Genomic DNA, 17,079 nt, shown 5'->3' on the forward strand with positions numbered 1-17,079 from the left:
GATGTGATTATTTTAGCTTGCAGACGATGACGTGTAGCAATTAATGAGCAAACGCAAGTCAAATGTTTTACCGCGTGTATCTGCTAGATACTGCCTCACACACTTTGGAGAGGCTCACTCCTTCCTCTGCCTCGTTCTCTGCACACTAGTTGCACGTGGCATCGATATAGCACAGCTTTTCTAGCGTCAGCGAAGTCAATATTACATGAATCGAGTCGACATGTTTGCTAGTTACGACGATGGAAGCAGAAGAAATGTGTGTGGTACTTTACTGCATCTGCTGTTCGCCTTTCGGCGTCCCTGTGTTCTTTCAGACGAAGATGACTGTGAAATTGGCAACGGGGCAGACGTGCAAAAGAGGGGCGCTGTGCGTCAGCCGAAATAGCACAGTTGGGAGAGCGTTAGACTGAAGATCTAAAGGTCCCTGGTTCGATCCCGGGTTTCGGCACGGCTTCGTTTTGAAGCCGACGCCAATGGAATTGCTCTGACTTTGTGATAATGTAACTACAGCCGAGAACGGACATGACTCCCTTCTGTAACTGTTCTGGTTGTCTAGTGCTTGCCATAAGAGGAACGCAGTAGGCAACTCTCTGAGAAGTAAGAAAATAAAAAAAACGTCCTACTGACTGCGTTCCCTGTTTTGTGCCAGGAGGTGAAGAACGTATCAAGCGGAACCGTGAAATGAGCGAAAACGTGGGAAACATTGCATTCGAAGTGCTTGTGAATTTTCCAATTGCCCGATGAGTGTCGACAAAACACGTAAATCCTCTACTCCAACGTATGAGACGTAACGACTGCTGCAGTTTGTTTTTGCATCGTGTGTCAACATTGTTCGATGGTCTGTTACGAGCTTTGCGCGATAAGTTTGCAGACAGCATTCAGGCGACGTTTAACTACTAACAGCTCCATGCAGCGATTGCACAACAGTAAAGGACATGAGTCAATGTGTCGTTGTGCATCGTGAGATGTTTCATAAGGCGTTGTGAGCCCGGATAGCTCAGTCGGTAGAGCATTAGGCTTTTAACCTAAGGGTCCAGGATTCAAGTCCCTGTTCGGGCGGAAATTTTAATAATTTGGTAGCGTTGCCTCTGGTAGTGGTGGAAACACTACGGAAAAGAATGCAGCAACGCCGTTTTCTGACACCACAGTGCTTTAAACGGTTCAATTTGCACGTGTCGGGAGAACGCTGCGTTCGGGGCAGCCGTGGCCGAGTGGTTAAGGCGTCTGACTCGAAAGTAGTTTCGAATCCCGCCGGCTGCGTGCGATTCTGCGTAAAGAGCAGCAAATATTTTCACACGCATGAATGAGCGTGCAAACCAATGACGCCATTCTAAACAAGACGAAAATTTCCGTTTAAGAATGCTGAGTTTCACGACGGCCGCTGCTTCCTGTGCCTACCGGTCCACCTCGCACTGACGATGTGACTGCAGGAAGCCGTCGCAGGCCCACGAGTGCGCCCCCGTCATTTTCTCGCGCCTTCGCCGAGTTCGTGAGTACACACACGTGCTTGAAATTGTTGGACAGAGTGAAGGTTCATTCCTTTTTAAGAATTGCAATTCAATCAGTCGAGTGCGGCAAAAGCAATGGCGCCGCGTTTCTTTTCAATGATCTCGCAGCTACTTGCAAGTATGTCCATCCCTTAAGACGCCAGAAAACTAGCGTCAGCGGCGCGTCAGTGGGAAGTCGGTGAAGTCGCCATTGGAGCCATAAGCCAGCAATTACGACATGCGAATCACTCGCACACGACGCAGCTGTATGACAATGCTCGTGCGTGGGTGCGGATAGCTCAGTCGGTAGAGCGTTAGGTTTTCAACCAAAGGGTCCTGGGTTCTAGTCCCTGTCGGGGCGAAAATTAATACACTTTCGTAACGTCTAATGTGCTGGCAGTGGAATCACTACAGAAAAGAGTAAGCCCATGCTGCCTTCTGCCATGAGATTGCTTGCAAAGGTGGGAGTTTCAGTTGTCGAGAGACGCTTCTGAGACGTGCAGTCGTGGCCGAGTGGCAGTCTGGCTTTAGCCGTCGCCGCGGTCGGACGTGCTTGTTGTTTACTCCGCGTACGTTAGCGCTATCGCCGGTGTTTGGTGTTTACGTGAAGTTAGCTGTACATTTTCGCTGTTATTTTTTGAGTGGTGTCTCTGATAAGTGTTTTTATAGTGCTTTCGTCCGTTCCACGTTTCGTGCTTCGCCGCAATTTCGGTTGTTGCCGGAATTTCGTCGGAACCGACGACCATGTCTGACACCGTCAGGAAGAATACTTTAGTCTTCTCGTTCGAGAAAGGAACACGGCCGGTCCAACCCACTGCGCTGGAAATCCACGATTGGCTGACTGAGGTAATCGGTATTAATTCTGACTCTGTTCATACCACGCAATTAGATGCTGAAAAATACTGTGTTTTTGTTAAATTTCTGAACTCAGTGACAGTCGATAAGTTGCTTGCAAAATGGGGTAATTCCGTCGAATTTGTTCATCGAGACGGTTCAAAAAGTAATGTCTCTGTACGAAAAGCTGATATCATGTACACCAATGTCAGGATTTTGAATGTTCCAATTGAAATTGATAATCAGTTGATCAAGGACGCTCTATCTAAATATGGCGAAGTTAAATCTATCTATAACGAAAGATGGTCGAAGCTATACAAGATACAGTGTTTTAATGGCATTAGATCCGTTGAAATGGAGGTGAAAGCCAACATTCCGTCCCATATATCCGTTGCAGGCCATAAAGCACATGTTGTGTATTCTGGTCAGGAGCGCACGTGCAATATTTGCAATGAGACAGGTCATTTCCGACAAGATTGTCCGCGCCGTGTTTTTGTTCTTCGGAACAATCTAACACAGCGTCAAAAACTGACCCTCAGCGATGTCTTACCAAATAGCACTTCCCTTCTTTCGGTTAACGACAGTGGTGCATGTACTTCTGCAGTGCCCGCCATAACTACTACGGAGTTCCCTCCCCTGAGCGTCATTACATCACACCCTTCTGTTCCCGATTGCGATCTCCAGAATAAGAAGCGACCGTTGGAAACGACCGATGACGGCTCGGACGGCGAGTCCGCCCGTAATTCGCCTTCCACCCGCAAGCAGAAGCAGTGTAATGCGGATGTGCTCGAGGAAACAAACAGTACATGTATTGACGTGACGACAGCCGCTGAGGCAACCCGGCCGCTGTCGGCGGCTGAACAGGTACAAACGGTCCACGGAGGGGACGCAGTAACGATTGTCGCGGAGACGGAAGAGGCGCACTCCGAAGCACAAGAGGTGACGGAGCGGAAACCAACTCAAGAACTTACAGACTCACAAACCGCCGACTCAGTCAGTGCTCTGGAGCTAGTGACGGAAGAACAAGGAAATGGCACTCGTAAAAAGGACGCTGTTGAGGCAGCTTCGGTCACAACGGTGGTAAAGATAGACAATCCGAATGACGGCGCGTTGAACCAAGATGTCCGAAGACGCCGACTCAAACCGCTACCTACTCTCAAAGCTTCCCGTAACCAAAGCAAACAACAACCAGCACAAGAGGAAGCGACGGCCAAGAACGTCTTGTATGAAATCATCACGGAAAGACCTAAGGAGGTACCTTCAAGTGACATTAGTGATGCAAAGCCCCTCGGTAAAACTAAAACCCGAGATGTTCGGAATCCTGCACCAAAATGAGGCTATAAGATAAAAAAAAAAGGGATTTTGTTGAACCAGTTTCATTTCTAATTGTACTACTGTCTTAGTCATATTTCAGAGGAACCAGATGAAGTGTTTACCGAGCTTCAAATACTGACTATTCTTTTAGATGTTTGTTTAAGCGGAGTCGTTTCTCTCTTCTAGAAGCTGCACATCTCTTTTCTTTTTTTTTATTAATATTTTGTTATCTTTTTAATCACTTATTTAGTTTTTATGCAAACTAAATGTCCCAGGCATATACAATTACGACTATCAATATTAACAGGATTACATCCGTGACTAAAGTTACAGCGCTCAAGGATTATTTATATGAGTCAGGGACGGACATTGCTTTCCTACAGGAAGTAGTGCTGACTAATCTTACAGTGCCTGGATATTTGGAGATTTTAAATGTCTCACTTGACACCAACGTCGGTACAGCAATTTTAGTCAGGGAGGGGATTCCTGTCTCGGATATCGAGAGGTTGGACTCCGGCAGAGCGATAGGTATAAAAGTCTTTGGTTCTACCCTTATCAATCTGTATGCCCCTTCTGGCACATCCAATAGAATGGAAAGAGCACAGTTCTATAAAGAAGAAATCATTTATTTATTACGGAAAAACCCAAAAGATCTTATAATAGGCGGTGATTTTAATTGTGTGATAAATAAGAAAGACCAGGTTCCGAATTTTAATAACTGCAGTGAACTGAAGCGTTTCGTCACTGTTTTACAGCTTAAAGATGCTTGGGAAATAATGTATCCCACTTTTGTGGCATTTACATTCCTAGGTCCTCACTCACGTAGCAGGATCGACAGACTCTACATATCGCAAAGTCTAGTTAGCTCCTTCATTAAAGCAGAGACGATTCCAGTTTACTTTTCTGATCATAGCTCCGTGCTAGCTTCCATCAACCTTACTGCGCAACCCACTCGCCGTTTTAGAAGTTCATGGCACCTTAATACGTCACTGATGCAGGACGACGGATTAGAAGAAAGTTTGACAGAAGCGTGGGCATTGTGCCTCCGCTCTGCAGATAGACACGTCTCAGTACTAGACTGGTGGTGCAACAGGGCAAAGCCTAAACTGAGAAAAGTTCTCATCCAGTATAGTGTACAACGATCGAAAGACTTGAAAAATTCCATCGAATTTTATTATACCATGCTGCGAAATTTATATGAGCAGGCAAACACTTCCAACGTCCGTCTGGCAGATATCAAGCAAACTAAGGCCAAATTGCTCAGTCTTAAAAGACAGCAGATGGAGGGTCTGAAATTAAAATCCAAGGCTAAGACAGTCGTGGAGGATGAACATGCTTCCTTGTACCATCTACTGAAGCACGAAAGAAACAGGAGACGCACCTTCATTGATGGACTTCAGTCTGAAACTGGCGAGACACTCACGACTCAGAGAGACATCGTCAATGCAGTGCACAAATATTACGAAGACCTATACACTGCCAACCCGGTATGTGAAGAGTCCTTCGATGAGTTCCTTAGTTACATAGCTCCACAGGTCTCGGACGAGGAAAACGAAGACCTTCTCGTTGAGTGTACTAACGAAGATATCCACAGAATCATCTGCAAATCTCCTCTGAGGAAATCGCCGGGACCGGATGGTTTGCCTGTTGAATTTTATAAACGATACTGGCCACTGATTGGTGACATGTTTACCCGAATGACGAACGAGGTGCTTCAGGGAAAGCATTTACCTGCTGTTTTTAAAGAGAGCACAATAGTACTAATCCCAAAAAATGCTGCAAAAAGAAACCTCAACAACTTTCGTCCTATCTCCCTGTTAAACTCTGATTATAAAATCATCGGCAGAATTTTAAACAACAGACTCTCTCCGTTGGCCAAAAAGATAGTAAGTCCATACCAGTCCTGTGTGCCTACCAAGAGCATTTTCAAAAGCATAGCTGAATATAGAGATATAATTGCCATCACTGCTGTGACCACCATAAAATGTGCTATCATGTTTATTGACTTCCAGAAAGCATTTGATCGTGTGGATCATAGATTCCTTAGTGCCACACTGAACAAAATAGGTTTTAATGAGCGAGTCGTAAGTGTGATCAGCAATGTTGCAACAGGCATCAGCGCTTGTATATCAGTTAACTGCCAGAGGACAAAGCAGATTCAGATCAGGCGCGGCGTTCCTCAAGGAAGCCCCCTCTCCATGTTCCTATTCGTGCTTTCATTAGAACCTTTCCTCCGCAGTGTTCATGCCACTCTAACTGGCATCACATTATCTGGTCACCGAACAGTCATAAACGCCTATGCCGATGATGTCGGAGTCGTCCTGCGAAATCCCGACGACATTTTGAAATTGGAAACGCTAATTAAAAAGTACTGTAGAGTCTCCGGAGCAGGTGTCAACGCAAACAAAAGCAAACTCCTAAACCTGCGGGGTTTTCAACATATCACCTTAGCCTGGGCCACAACGGTCACCCAATGCAAAGCACTAGGAATAACACTGACACCTTGTCCGTTAAAAATGGCAGCTATCAATTGGAGAAATACGTCGGGACAACTTCTTGGAACAACAAGAGAAAACCTCCACCGTAACTTGAACCAAGTTCAGAGGGTGATTTTCATTAACCACTGCATTCTCTCCAGGAGTTACTTTATAGCACAGATCTTCCCACTACCGAAAATGATTGGAAAAAAGATAATGTCTACCATTGCCAGCTATCTTTGGAGAGGGGATATATTCAGAGTCGACGCAAAAACTGCGACCTTAGATCCCAGGAATGGAGGTTTGGGGTTAGTTGACATCAGAAATAAGGCGTCTGCGCTTTTTATAAAAAGGACCGCCACTATCCTTAGCGACCACGCTGATAGCATTACAACTAAATTATTTGAAGTTGTCAGGCCTGCCAGTTTACAGGCGCCGGTGAATGTGCAAAAAATAAATAACCGGCTCCAGTACGTTCGTGTATATTTTGTGGAATTCAGCTATCTCGGCGGTGTCATCATCAACTCACGACGGATCACGGCCCGCGATATTCTGTGCCATCGAAAGAAAATGGAGGGGAGAAACAAATTGGAAAGTAAATACCCACACACTGATTGGGACGCCATATGGAAAAATATTAATATGCGTGGTCTACCATCGGACGTCAAGTCAGCGTGGTATAAAACAGTGAATGAGACCGTAAGCACCAATGAAAGGTTACATGCAATCGGCGTTAGCGACACGAACCTATGTCTCAAATGTAAATTGATCGACACGTTAGTGCACAGATTCACGTGCGGTGGCAATCTACAACTCTGTAATTGGATTAGGGAACAACTGGCTTTTCTTACGAGATCTTCGGTGGAAAATTTTCCCCCTGTTACATTCCTCAGGCCTCAGACTTGCTATTTTCCAGCAGCAAAAAACAACTCGGTCCATTGGTTAATGGGACACTATGTGAATTACGTAATTAATCACCTGGGAAATGACAATTCCACTGATTTTTACATGTACTTGAAGTGTGCTTTTTATAACGCCCTGAAATATAAAGACCACAAGAAAAACTACGGCAATATGCTTAAAATTGTATTCGAGCGACTGGGCATTGGTTGACAAGCCAACGAGATAAACAAAAATCGTTTATTTAAGCGAAACGACGCTTAAACAAAAACAATTGGGGAGAAGTACACTTTTACAGTTTCATATTACAATCACTTATCTTCTGCTGGCAAAGAAGGCTATTTTGTTTATTGCACAGAAGAAGCCAAAGCCGAAAGCCAGTATCGCAGGGTTAAAGATAAATTGTTTTCTTATACATTCATTTTATGACTGAGAAGGAAGTCTCATTTGTTTCCATGGAAGGGAACATACTTTTTTATTATTATTATTAATCTCAAGAAGGAAAGGAGGCTATGGAATTAGTGCCTTAACATAAAATTCCTTCTTCACATTCCATGAAGATTTTTCTTTTACAATAAAAAAATAACAAACAAACAAAAATAATAATAATAACAATAAAAAAAAACTAAACAGAAATTAAAAAAAAAATAATATACAGGTTCAGGGTCCACTACTTCCCACAACTTTATTATATATTACAAAGAAGTATGCTAGGTTGCCGAGAAGCAGTGGATGAGAAAAAAAAAAAAAAAAAAAAAAAGAAAAAAAAAAAAGAAAAAAAAAAGCACTAAAGCTATAACCTTCAATCTCTATTGCCTCGGCATGACATAAATTTTTTGTTTCAAATGGAGCATCTTTTGGTTCAGGATTTCGAAGGCAAAACAGCATATATCTACGTATACACAAGTTGTAAAATTTCTTATTGAAAACTATGATAAAGACACGCCTCAGCAACAGGACTGGGTGGAGACATCGCGGCCAGGCCTCGAGATTTTGACCCCTGCCCGCTTTGCCTCCGCCTGCCTCATGCTGCCAAGTTCCTTACAAAAAAAAAAAAAAAAAAAAAAAAAAAAAAAAAAAAAAAAAAATGGTGTAATGGTTAGCACTAAAAAAAAAAAAAAAAAAAAAAAAAAAGTGGTTAAGGCGTCTGACTTGAAATCAGATTCCCTCTGGGAGCGTAGGTTCGAGTCCTGCCGACTGCGGAAATTTTCTCGCTCCCAGAAGATGGACGTTCAGCTGCATCCTAGCAGTTGCGTCACTACTAAACACGTGGGCCGCCAGCAAGGTGCAGTGTTCTTGGCTCCAGGGTGCAGCGCTACAGTCGTGCCCAGAAGCCACAGCTCATCTCCTCGTCTCACAACCGTCCACCAGGTGTCAGTGCAAGTGTCGCCTCTCTGGGCAGTGCAGATGTGATTATTTTAGCTTGCAGACGATGACGTGTAGCAATTAATGAGCAAACGCAAGTCAAATGTTTTACCGCGTGTATCTGCTAGATACTGCCTCACACACTTTGGAGAGGCTCACTCCTTCCTCTGCCTCGTTCTCTGCACACTAGTTGCACGTGGCATCGATATAGCACAGCTTTTCTAGCGTCAGCGAAGTCAATATTACATGAATCGAGTCGACATGTTTGCTAGTTACGACGATGGAAGCAGAAGAAATGTGTGTGGTACTTTACTGCATCTGCTGTTCGCCTTTCGGCGTCCCTGTGTTCTTTCAGACGAAGATGACTGTGAAATTGGCAACGGGGCAGACGTGCAAAAGAGGGGCGCTGTGCGTCAGCTGAAATAGCTCAGTTGGGAGAGCGTTAGACTGAAGATCTAAAGGTCCCTGGTTCGATCCCGGGTTTCGGCACGGCTTCGTTTTGAAGCCGACGCCAATGGAATTGCTCTGACTTTGTGATAATGTAACTACAGCCGAGAACGGACATGACTCCCTTCTGTAACTGTTCTGGTTGTCTAGTGCTTGCCATAAGAGGAACGCAGTAGGCAACTCTCTGAGAAGTAAGAAAATAAAAAAAACGTCCTACTGACTGCGTTCCCTGTTTTGTGCCAGGAGGTGAAGAACGTATCAAGCGGAACCGTGAAATGAGCGAAAACGTGGGAAACATTGCATTCGAAGTGCTTGTGAATTTTCCAATTGCCCGATGAGTGTCGACAAAACACGTAAATCCTCTACTCCAACGTATGAGACGTAACGACTGCTGCAGTTTGTTTTTGCATCGTGTGTCAACATTGTTCGATGGTCTGTTACGAGCTTTGCGCGATAAGTTTGCAGACAGCATTCAGGCGACGTTTAACTACTAACAGCTCCATGCAGCGATTGCACAACAGTAAAGGACATGAGTCAATGTGTCGTTGTGCATCGTGAGATGTTTCATAAGGCGTTGTGAGCCCGGATAGCTCAGTCGGTAGAGCATTAGGCTTTTAACCTAAGGGTCCAGGATTCAAGTCCCTGTTCGGGCGGAAATTTTAATAATTTGGTAGCGTTGCCTCTGGTAGTGGTGGAAACACTACGGAAAAGAATGCAGCAACGCCGTTTTCTGACACCACAGTGCTTTAAACGGTTCAATTTGCACGTGTCGGGAGAACGCTGCGTTCGGGGCAGCCGTGGCCGAGTGGTTAAGGCGTCTGACTCGAAAGTAGTTTCGAATCCCGCCGGCTGCGTGCGATTCTGCGTAAAGAGCAGCAAATATTTTCACACGCATGAATGAGCGTGCAAACCAATGACGCCATTCTAAACAAGACGAAAATTTCCGTTTAAGAATGCTGAGTTTCACGACGGCCGCTGCTTCCTGTGCCTACCGGTCCACCTCGCACTGACGATGTGACTGCAGGAAGCCGTCGCAGGCCCACGAGTGCGCCCCCGTCATTTTCTCGCGCCTTCGCCGAGTTCGTGAGTACACACACGTGCTTGAAATTGTTGGACAGAGTGAAGGTTCATTCCTTTTTAAGAATTGCAATTCAATCAGTCGAGTGCGGCAAAAGCAATGGCGCCGCGTTTCTTTTCAATGATCTCGCAGCTACTTGCAAGTATGTCCATCCCTTAAGACGCCAGAAAACTAGCGTCAGCGGCGCGTCAGTGGGAAGTCGGTGAAGTCGCCATTGGAGCCATAAGCCAGCAATTACGACATGCGAATCACTCGCACACGACGCAGCTGTATGACAATGCTCGTGCGTGGGTGCGGATAGCTCAGTCGGTAGAGCGTTAGGTTTTCAACCAAAGGGTCCTGGGTTCTAGTCCCTGTCGGGGCGAAAATTAATACACTTTCGTAACGTCTAATGTGCTGGCAGTGGAATCACTACAGAAAAGAGTAAGCCCATGCTGCCTTCTGCCATGAGATTGCTTGCAAAGGTGGGAGTTTCAGTTGTCGAGAGACGCTTCTGAGACGTGCAGTCGTGGCCGAGTGGTTAAGGCGTCTGACTTGAAATCAGATTCCCTCTGGGAGCGTAGGTTCGAGTCCTGCCGACTGCGGAAATTTTCTCGCTCCCAGAAGATGGACGTTCAGCTGCATCCTAGCAGTTGCGTCACTACTAAACACGTGGGCCGCCAGCAAGGTGCAGTGTTCTTGGCTCCAGGGTGCAGCGCTACAGTCGTGCCCAGAAGCCACAGCTCATCTCCTCGTCTCACAACCGTCCACCAGGTGTCAGTGCAAGTGTCGCCTCTCTGGGCAGTGCAGATGTGATTATTTTAGCTTGCAGACGATGACGTGTAGCAATTAATGAGCAAACGCAAGTCAAATGTTTTACCGCGTGTATCTGCTAGATACTGCCTCACACACTTTGGAGAGGCTCACTCCTTCCTCTGCCTCGTTCTCTGCACACTAGTTGCACGTGGCATCGATATAGCACAGCTTTTCTAGCGTCAGCGAAGTCAATATTACATGAATCGAGTCGACATGTTTGCTAGTTACGACGATGGAAGCAGAAGAAATGTGTGTGGTACTTTACTGCATCTGCTGTTCGCCTTTCGGCGTCCCTGTGTTCTTTCAGACGAAGATGACTGTGAAATTGGCAACGGGGCAGACGTGCAAAAGAGGGGCGCTGTGCGTCAGCTGAAATAGCTCAGTTGGGAGAGCGTTAGACTGAAGATCTAAAGGTCCCTGGTTCGATCCCGGGTTTCGGCACGGCTTCGTTTTGAAGCCGACGCCAATGGAATTGCTCTGACTTTGTGATAATGTAACTACAGCCGAGAACGGACATGACTCCCTTCTGTAACTGTTCTGGTTGTCTAGTGCTTGCCATAAGAGGAACGCAGTAGGCAACTCTCTGAGAAGTAAGAAAATAAAAAAAACGTCCTACTGACTGCGTTCCCTGTTTTGTGCCAGGAGGTGAAGAACGTATCAAGCGGAACCGTGAAATGAGCGAAAACGTGGGAAACATTGCATTCGAAGTGCTTGTGAATTTTCCAATTGCCCGATGAGTGTCGACAAAACACGTAAATCCTCTACTCCAACGTATGAGACGTAACGACTGCTGCAGTTTGTTTTTGCATCGTGTGTCAACATTGTTCGATGGTCTGTTACGAGCTTTGCGCGATAAGTTTGCAGACAGCATTCAGGCGACGTTTAACTACTAACAGCTCCATGCAGCGATTGCACAACAGTAAAGGACATGAGTCAATGTGTCGTTGTGCATCGTGAGATGTTTCATAAGGCGTTGTGAGCCCGGATAGCTCAGTCGGTAGAGCATTAGGCTTTTAACCTAAGGGTCCAGGATTCAAGTCCCTGTTCGGGCGGAAATTTTAATAATTTGGTAGCGTTGCCTCTGGTAGTGGTGGAAACACTACGGAAAAGAATGCAGCAACGCCGTTTTCTGACACCACAGTGCTTTAAACGGTTCAATTTGCACGTGTCGGGAGAACGCTGCGTTCGGGGCAGCCGTGGCCGAGTGGTTAAGGCGTCTGACTCGAAAGTAGTTTCGAATCCCGCCGGCTGCGTGCGATTCTGCGTAAAGAGCAGCAAATATTTTCACACGCATGAATGAGCGTGCAAACCAATGACGCCATTCTAAACAAGACGAAAATTTCCGTTTAAGAATGCTGAGTTTCACGACGGCCGCTGCTTCCTGTGCCTACCGGTCCACCTCGCACTGACGATGTGACTGCAGGAAGCCGTCGCAGGCCCACGAGTGCGCCCCCGTCATTTTCTCGCGCCTTCGCCGAGTTCGTGAGTACACACACGTGCTTGAAATTGTTGGACAGAGTGAAGGTTCATTCCTTTTTAAGAATTGCAATTCAATCAGTCGAGTGCGGCAAAAGCAATGGCGCCGCGTTTCTTTTCAATGATCTCGCAGCTACTTGCAAGTATGTCCATCCCTTAAGACGCCAGAAAACTAGCGTCAGCGGCGCGTCAGTGGGAAGTCGGTGAAGTCGCCATTGGAGCCATAAGCCAGCAATTACGACATGCGAATCACTCGCACACGACGCAGCTGTATGACAATGCTCGTGCGTGGGTGCGGATAGCTCAGTCGGTAGAGCGTTAGGTTTTCAACCAAAGGGTCCTGGGTTCTAGTCCCTGTCGGGGCGAAAATTAATACACTTTCGTAACGTCTAATGTGCTGGCAGTGGAATCACTACAGAAAAGAGTAAGCCCATGCTGCCTTCTGCCATGAGATTGCTTGCAAAGGTGGGAGTTTCAGTTGTCGAGAGACGCTTCTGAGACGTGCAGTCGTGGCCGAGTGGTTAAGGCGTCTGACTTGAAATCAGATTCCCTCTGGGAGCGTAGGTTCGAGTCCTGCCGACTGCGGAAATTTTCTCGCTCCCAGAAGATGGACGTTCAGCTGCATCCTAGCAGTTGCGTCACTACTAAACACGTGGGCCGCCAGCAAGGTGCAGTGTTCTTGGCTCCAGGGTGCAGCGCTACAGTCGTGCCCAGAAGCCACAGCTCATCTCCTCGTCTCACAACCGTCCACCAGGTGTCAGTGCAAGTGTCGCCTCTCTGGGCAGTGCAGATGTGATTATTTTAGCTTGCAGACGATGACGTGTAGCAATTAATGAGCAAACGCAAGTCAAATGTTTTACCGCGTGTATCTGCTAGATACTGCCTCACACACTTTGGAGAGGCTCACTCCTTCCTCTGCCTCGTTCTCTGCACACTAGTTGCGCGTGGCATCGATATAGCACAGCTTTTCTAGCGTCAGCGAAGTCAATATTACATGAATCGAGTCGACATGTTTGCTAGTTACGACGATGGAAGCAGAAGAAATGTGTGTGGTACTTTACTGCATCTGCTGTTCGCCTTTCGGCGTCCCTGTGTTCTTTCAGACGAAGATGACTGTGAAATTGGCAACGGGGCAGACGTGCAAAAGAGGGGCGCTGTGCGTCAGCCGAAATAGCTCAGTTGGGAGAGCGTTAGACTGAAGATCTAAAGGTCCCTGGTTCGATCCCGGGTTTCGGCACGGCTTCGTTTTGAAGCCGACGCCAATGGAATTGCTCTGACTTTGTGATAATGTAACTACAGCCGAGAACGGACATGACTCCCTTCTGTAACTGTTCTGGTTGTCTAGTGCTTGCCATAAGAGGAACGCAGTAGGCAACTCTCTGAGAAGTAAGAAAATAAAAAAGACGTCCTACTGACTGCGTTCCCTGTTTTGTGCCAGGAGGTGAAGAACGTATCAAGCGGAACCGTGAAATGAGCGAAAACGTGGGAAACATTGCATTCGAAGTGCTTGTGAATTTTCCAATTGCCCGATGAGTGTCGACAAAACACGTAAATCCTCTACTCCAACGTATGAGACGTAACGACTGCTGCAGTTTGTTTTTGCATCGTGTGTCAACATTGTTCGATGGTCTGTTACGAGCTTTGCGCGATAAGTTTGCAGACAGCATTCAGGCGACGTTTAACTACTAACAGCTCCATGCAGCGATTGCACAACAGTAAAGGACATGAGTCAATGTGTCGTTGTGCATCGTGAGATGTTTCATAAGGCGTTGTGAGCCCGGATAGCTCAGTCGGTAGAGCATTAGGCTTTTAACCTAAGGGTCCAGGATTCAAGTCCCTGTTCGGGCGGAAATTTTAATAATTTGGTAGCGTTGCCTCTGGTAGTGGTGGAAACACTACGGAAAAGAATGCAGCAACGCCGTTTTCTGACACCACAGTGCTTTAAACGGTTCAATTTGCACGTGTCGGGAGAACGCTGCGTTCGGGGCAGCCGTGGCCGAGTGGTTAAGGCGTCTGACTCGAAAGTAGTTTCGAATCCCGCCGGCTGCGTGCGATTCTGCGTAAAGAGCAGCAAATATTTTCACACGCATGAATGAGCGTGCAAACCAATGACGCCATTCTAAACAAGACGAAAATTTCCGTTTAAGAATGCTGAGTTTCACGACGGCCGCTGCTTCCTGTGCCTACCGGTCCACCTCGCACTGACGATGTGACTGCAGGAAGCCGTCGCAGGCCCACGAGTGCGCCCCCGTCATTTTCTCGCGCCTTCGCCGAGTTCGTGAGTACACACACGTGCTTGAAATTGTTGGACAGAGTGAAGGTTCATTCCTTTTTAAGAATTGCAATTCAATCAGTCGAGTGCGGCAAAAGCAATGGCGCCGCGTTTCTTTTCAATGATCTCGCAGCTACTTGCAAGTATGTCCATCCCTTAAGACGCCAGAAAACTAGCGTCAGCGGCGCGTCAGTGGGAAGTCGGTGAAGTCGCCATTGGAGCCATAAGCCAGCAATTACGACATGCGAATCACTCGCACACGACGCAGCTGTATGACAATGCTCGTGCGTGGGTGCGGATAGCTCAGTCGGTAGAGCGTTAGGTTTTCAACCAAAGGGTCCTGGGTTCTAGTCCCTGTCGGGGCGAAAATTAATACACTTTCGTAACGTCTAATGTGCTGGCAGTGGAATCACTACAGAAAAGAGTAAGCCCATGCTGCCTTCTGCCATGAGATTGCTTGCAAAGGTGGGAGTTTCAGTTGTCGAGAGACGCTTCTGAGACGTGCAGTCGTGGCCGAGTGGTTAAGGCGTCTGACTTGAAATCAGATTCCCTCTGGGAGCGTAGGTTCGAGTCCTGCCGACTGCGGAAATTTTCTCGCTCCCAGAAGATGGACGTTCAGCTGCATCCTAGCAGTTGCGTCACTACTAAACACGTGGGCCGCCAGCAAGGTGCAGTGTTCTTGGCTCCAGGGTGCAGCGCTACAGTCGTGCCCAGAAGCCACAGCTCATCTCCTCGTCTCACAACCGTCCACCAGGTGTCAGTGCAAGTGTCGCCTCTCTGGGCAGTGCAGATGTGATTATTTTAGCTTGCAGACGATGACGTGTAGCAATTAATGAGCAAACGCAAGTCAAATGTTTTACCGCGTGTATCTGCTAGATACTGCCTCACACACTTTGGAGAGGCTCACTCCTTCCTCTGCCTCGTTCTCTGCACACTAGTTGCGCGTGGCATCGATATAGCACAGCTTTTCTAGCGTCAGCGAAGTCAATATTACATGAATCGAGTCGACATGTTTGCTAGTTACGACGATGGAAGCAGAAGAAATGTGTGTGGTACTTTACTGCATCTGCTGTTCGCCTTTCGGCGTCCCTGTGTTCTTTCAGACGAAGATGACTGTGAAATTGGCAACGGGGCAGACGTGCAAAAGAGGGGCGCTGTGCGTCAGCCGAAATAGCTCAGTTGGGAGAGCGTTAGACTGAAGATCTAAAGGTCCCTGGTTCGATCCCGGGTTTCGGCACGGCTTCGTTTTGAAGCCGACGCCAATGGAATTGCTCTGACTTTGTGATAATGTAACTACAGCCGAGAACGGACATGACTCCCTTCTGTAACTGTTCTGGTTGTCTAGTGCTTGCCATAAGAGGAACGCAGTAGGCAACTCTCTGAGAAGTAAGAAAATAAAAAAGACGTCCTACTGACTGCGTTCCCTGTTTTGTGCCAGGAGGTGAAGAACGTATCAAGCGGAACCGTGAAATGAGCGAAAACGTGGGAAACATTGCATTCGAAGTGCTTGTGAATTTTCCAATTGCCCGATGAGTGTCGACAAAACACGTAAATCCTCTACTCCAACGTATGAGACGTAACGACTGCTGCAGTTTGTTTTTGCATCGTGTGTCAACATTGTTCGATGGTCTGTTACGAGCTTTGCGCGATAAGTTTGCAGACAGCATTCAGGCGACGTTTAACTACTAACAGCTCCATGCAGCGATTGCACAACAGTAAAGGACATGAGTCAATGTGTCGTTGTGCATCGTGAGATGTTTCATAAGGCGTTGTGAGCCCGGATAGCTCAGTCGGTAGAGCATTAGGCTTTTAACCTAAGGGTCCAGGATTCAAGTCCCTGTTCGGGCGGAAATTTTAATAATTTGGTAGCGTTGCCTCTGGTAGTGGTGGAAACACTACGGAAAAGAATGCAGCAACGCCGTTTTCTGACACCACAGTGCTTTAAACGGTTCAATTTGCACGTGTCGGGAGAACGCTGCGTTCGGGGCAGCCGTGGCCGAGTGGTTAAGGCGTCTGACTCGAAAGTAGTTTCGAATCCCGCCGGCTGCGTGCGATTCTGCGTAAAGAGCAGCAAATATTTTCACACGCATGAATGAGCGTGCAAACCAATGACGCCATTCTAAACAAGACGAAAATTTCCGTTTAAGAATGCTGAGTTTCACGACGGCCGCTGCTTCCTGTGCCTACCGGTCCACCTCGCACTGACGATGTGACTGCAGGAAGCCGTCGCAGGCCCACGAGTGCGCCCCCGTCATTTTCTCGCGCCTTCGCCGAGTTCGTGAGTACACACACGTGCTTGAAATTGTTGGACAGAGTGAAGGTTCATTCCTTTTTAAGAATTGCAATTCAATCAGTCGAGTGCGGCAAAAGCAATGGCGCCGCGTTTCTTTTCAATGATCTCGCAGCTACTTGCAAGTATGTCCATCCCTTAAGACGCCAGAAAACTAGCGTCAGCGGCGCGTCAGTGGGAAGTCGGTGAAGTCGCCATTGGAGCCATAAGCCAGCAATTACGACATGCGAATCACTCGCACACGACGCAGCTGTATGACAATGCTCGTGCGTGGGTGCGGATAGCTCAGTCGGTAGAGCGTTAGGTTTTCAACCAAAGGGTCCTGGGTTCTAGTCCCTGTCGGG

The 17,079-nt window shown here is 47.1% G+C and overlaps 13 non-coding genes across 13 annotated transcripts; all 13 read left to right on the top strand.

The window, feature by feature from the left end:
• The first annotated feature begins 375 nt into the window (after positions 1-375).
• Trnaf-gaa (transfer RNA phenylalanine (anticodon GAA)) lies at positions 376-448 on the top strand. Its single transcript has one exon. It is a non-coding gene; the product is annotated as a tRNA-Phe (tRNA).
• A 538-nt stretch (positions 449-986) lies between these two features.
• Positions 987-1,059, top strand: Trnak-uuu (transfer RNA lysine (anticodon UUU)). Its single transcript has one exon. It is a non-coding gene; the product is annotated as a tRNA-Lys (tRNA).
• A 7,734-nt stretch (positions 1,060-8,793) lies between these two features.
• Positions 8,794-8,866, top strand: Trnaf-gaa (transfer RNA phenylalanine (anticodon GAA)). The gene has a single exon. It is a non-coding gene; the product is annotated as a tRNA-Phe (tRNA).
• Positions 8,867-9,404: 538 nt separating this feature from the next.
• Positions 9,405-9,477, top strand: Trnak-uuu (transfer RNA lysine (anticodon UUU)). Its single transcript has one exon. It is a non-coding gene; the product is annotated as a tRNA-Lys (tRNA).
• Positions 9,478-10,404: 927 nt separating this feature from the next.
• On the top strand, positions 10,405-10,486 carry Trnas-uga (transfer RNA serine (anticodon UGA)). Its single transcript has one exon. It is a non-coding gene; the product is annotated as a tRNA-Ser (tRNA).
• A 579-nt stretch (positions 10,487-11,065) lies between these two features.
• Trnaf-gaa (transfer RNA phenylalanine (anticodon GAA)) lies at positions 11,066-11,138 on the top strand. The gene has a single exon. It is a non-coding gene; the product is annotated as a tRNA-Phe (tRNA).
• A 538-nt stretch (positions 11,139-11,676) lies between these two features.
• Trnak-uuu (transfer RNA lysine (anticodon UUU)) lies at positions 11,677-11,749 on the top strand. Its single transcript has one exon. It is a non-coding gene; the product is annotated as a tRNA-Lys (tRNA).
• A 927-nt stretch (positions 11,750-12,676) lies between these two features.
• Trnas-uga (transfer RNA serine (anticodon UGA)) lies at positions 12,677-12,758 on the top strand. Its single transcript has one exon. It is a non-coding gene; the product is annotated as a tRNA-Ser (tRNA).
• A 579-nt stretch (positions 12,759-13,337) lies between these two features.
• Trnaf-gaa (transfer RNA phenylalanine (anticodon GAA)) lies at positions 13,338-13,410 on the top strand. Its single transcript has one exon. It is a non-coding gene; the product is annotated as a tRNA-Phe (tRNA).
• Positions 13,411-13,948: 538 nt separating this feature from the next.
• Positions 13,949-14,021, top strand: Trnak-uuu (transfer RNA lysine (anticodon UUU)). Its single transcript has one exon. It is a non-coding gene; the product is annotated as a tRNA-Lys (tRNA).
• Positions 14,022-14,948: 927 nt separating this feature from the next.
• On the top strand, positions 14,949-15,030 carry Trnas-uga (transfer RNA serine (anticodon UGA)). The gene has a single exon. It is a non-coding gene; the product is annotated as a tRNA-Ser (tRNA).
• A 579-nt stretch (positions 15,031-15,609) lies between these two features.
• Trnaf-gaa (transfer RNA phenylalanine (anticodon GAA)) lies at positions 15,610-15,682 on the top strand. Its single transcript has one exon. It is a non-coding gene; the product is annotated as a tRNA-Phe (tRNA).
• Positions 15,683-16,220: 538 nt separating this feature from the next.
• On the top strand, positions 16,221-16,293 carry Trnak-uuu (transfer RNA lysine (anticodon UUU)). The gene has a single exon. It is a non-coding gene; the product is annotated as a tRNA-Lys (tRNA).
• Positions 16,294-17,079: the final 786 nt, after the last annotated feature.

This window comes from Schistocerca gregaria, unplaced genomic scaffold (genome assembly GCF_023897955.1).
Source record: "Schistocerca gregaria isolate iqSchGreg1 unplaced genomic scaffold, iqSchGreg1.2 ptg000395l, whole genome shotgun sequence".
Classification (NCBI taxonomy): Eukaryota; Metazoa; Arthropoda; class Insecta; order Orthoptera; family Acrididae; genus Schistocerca; species Schistocerca gregaria.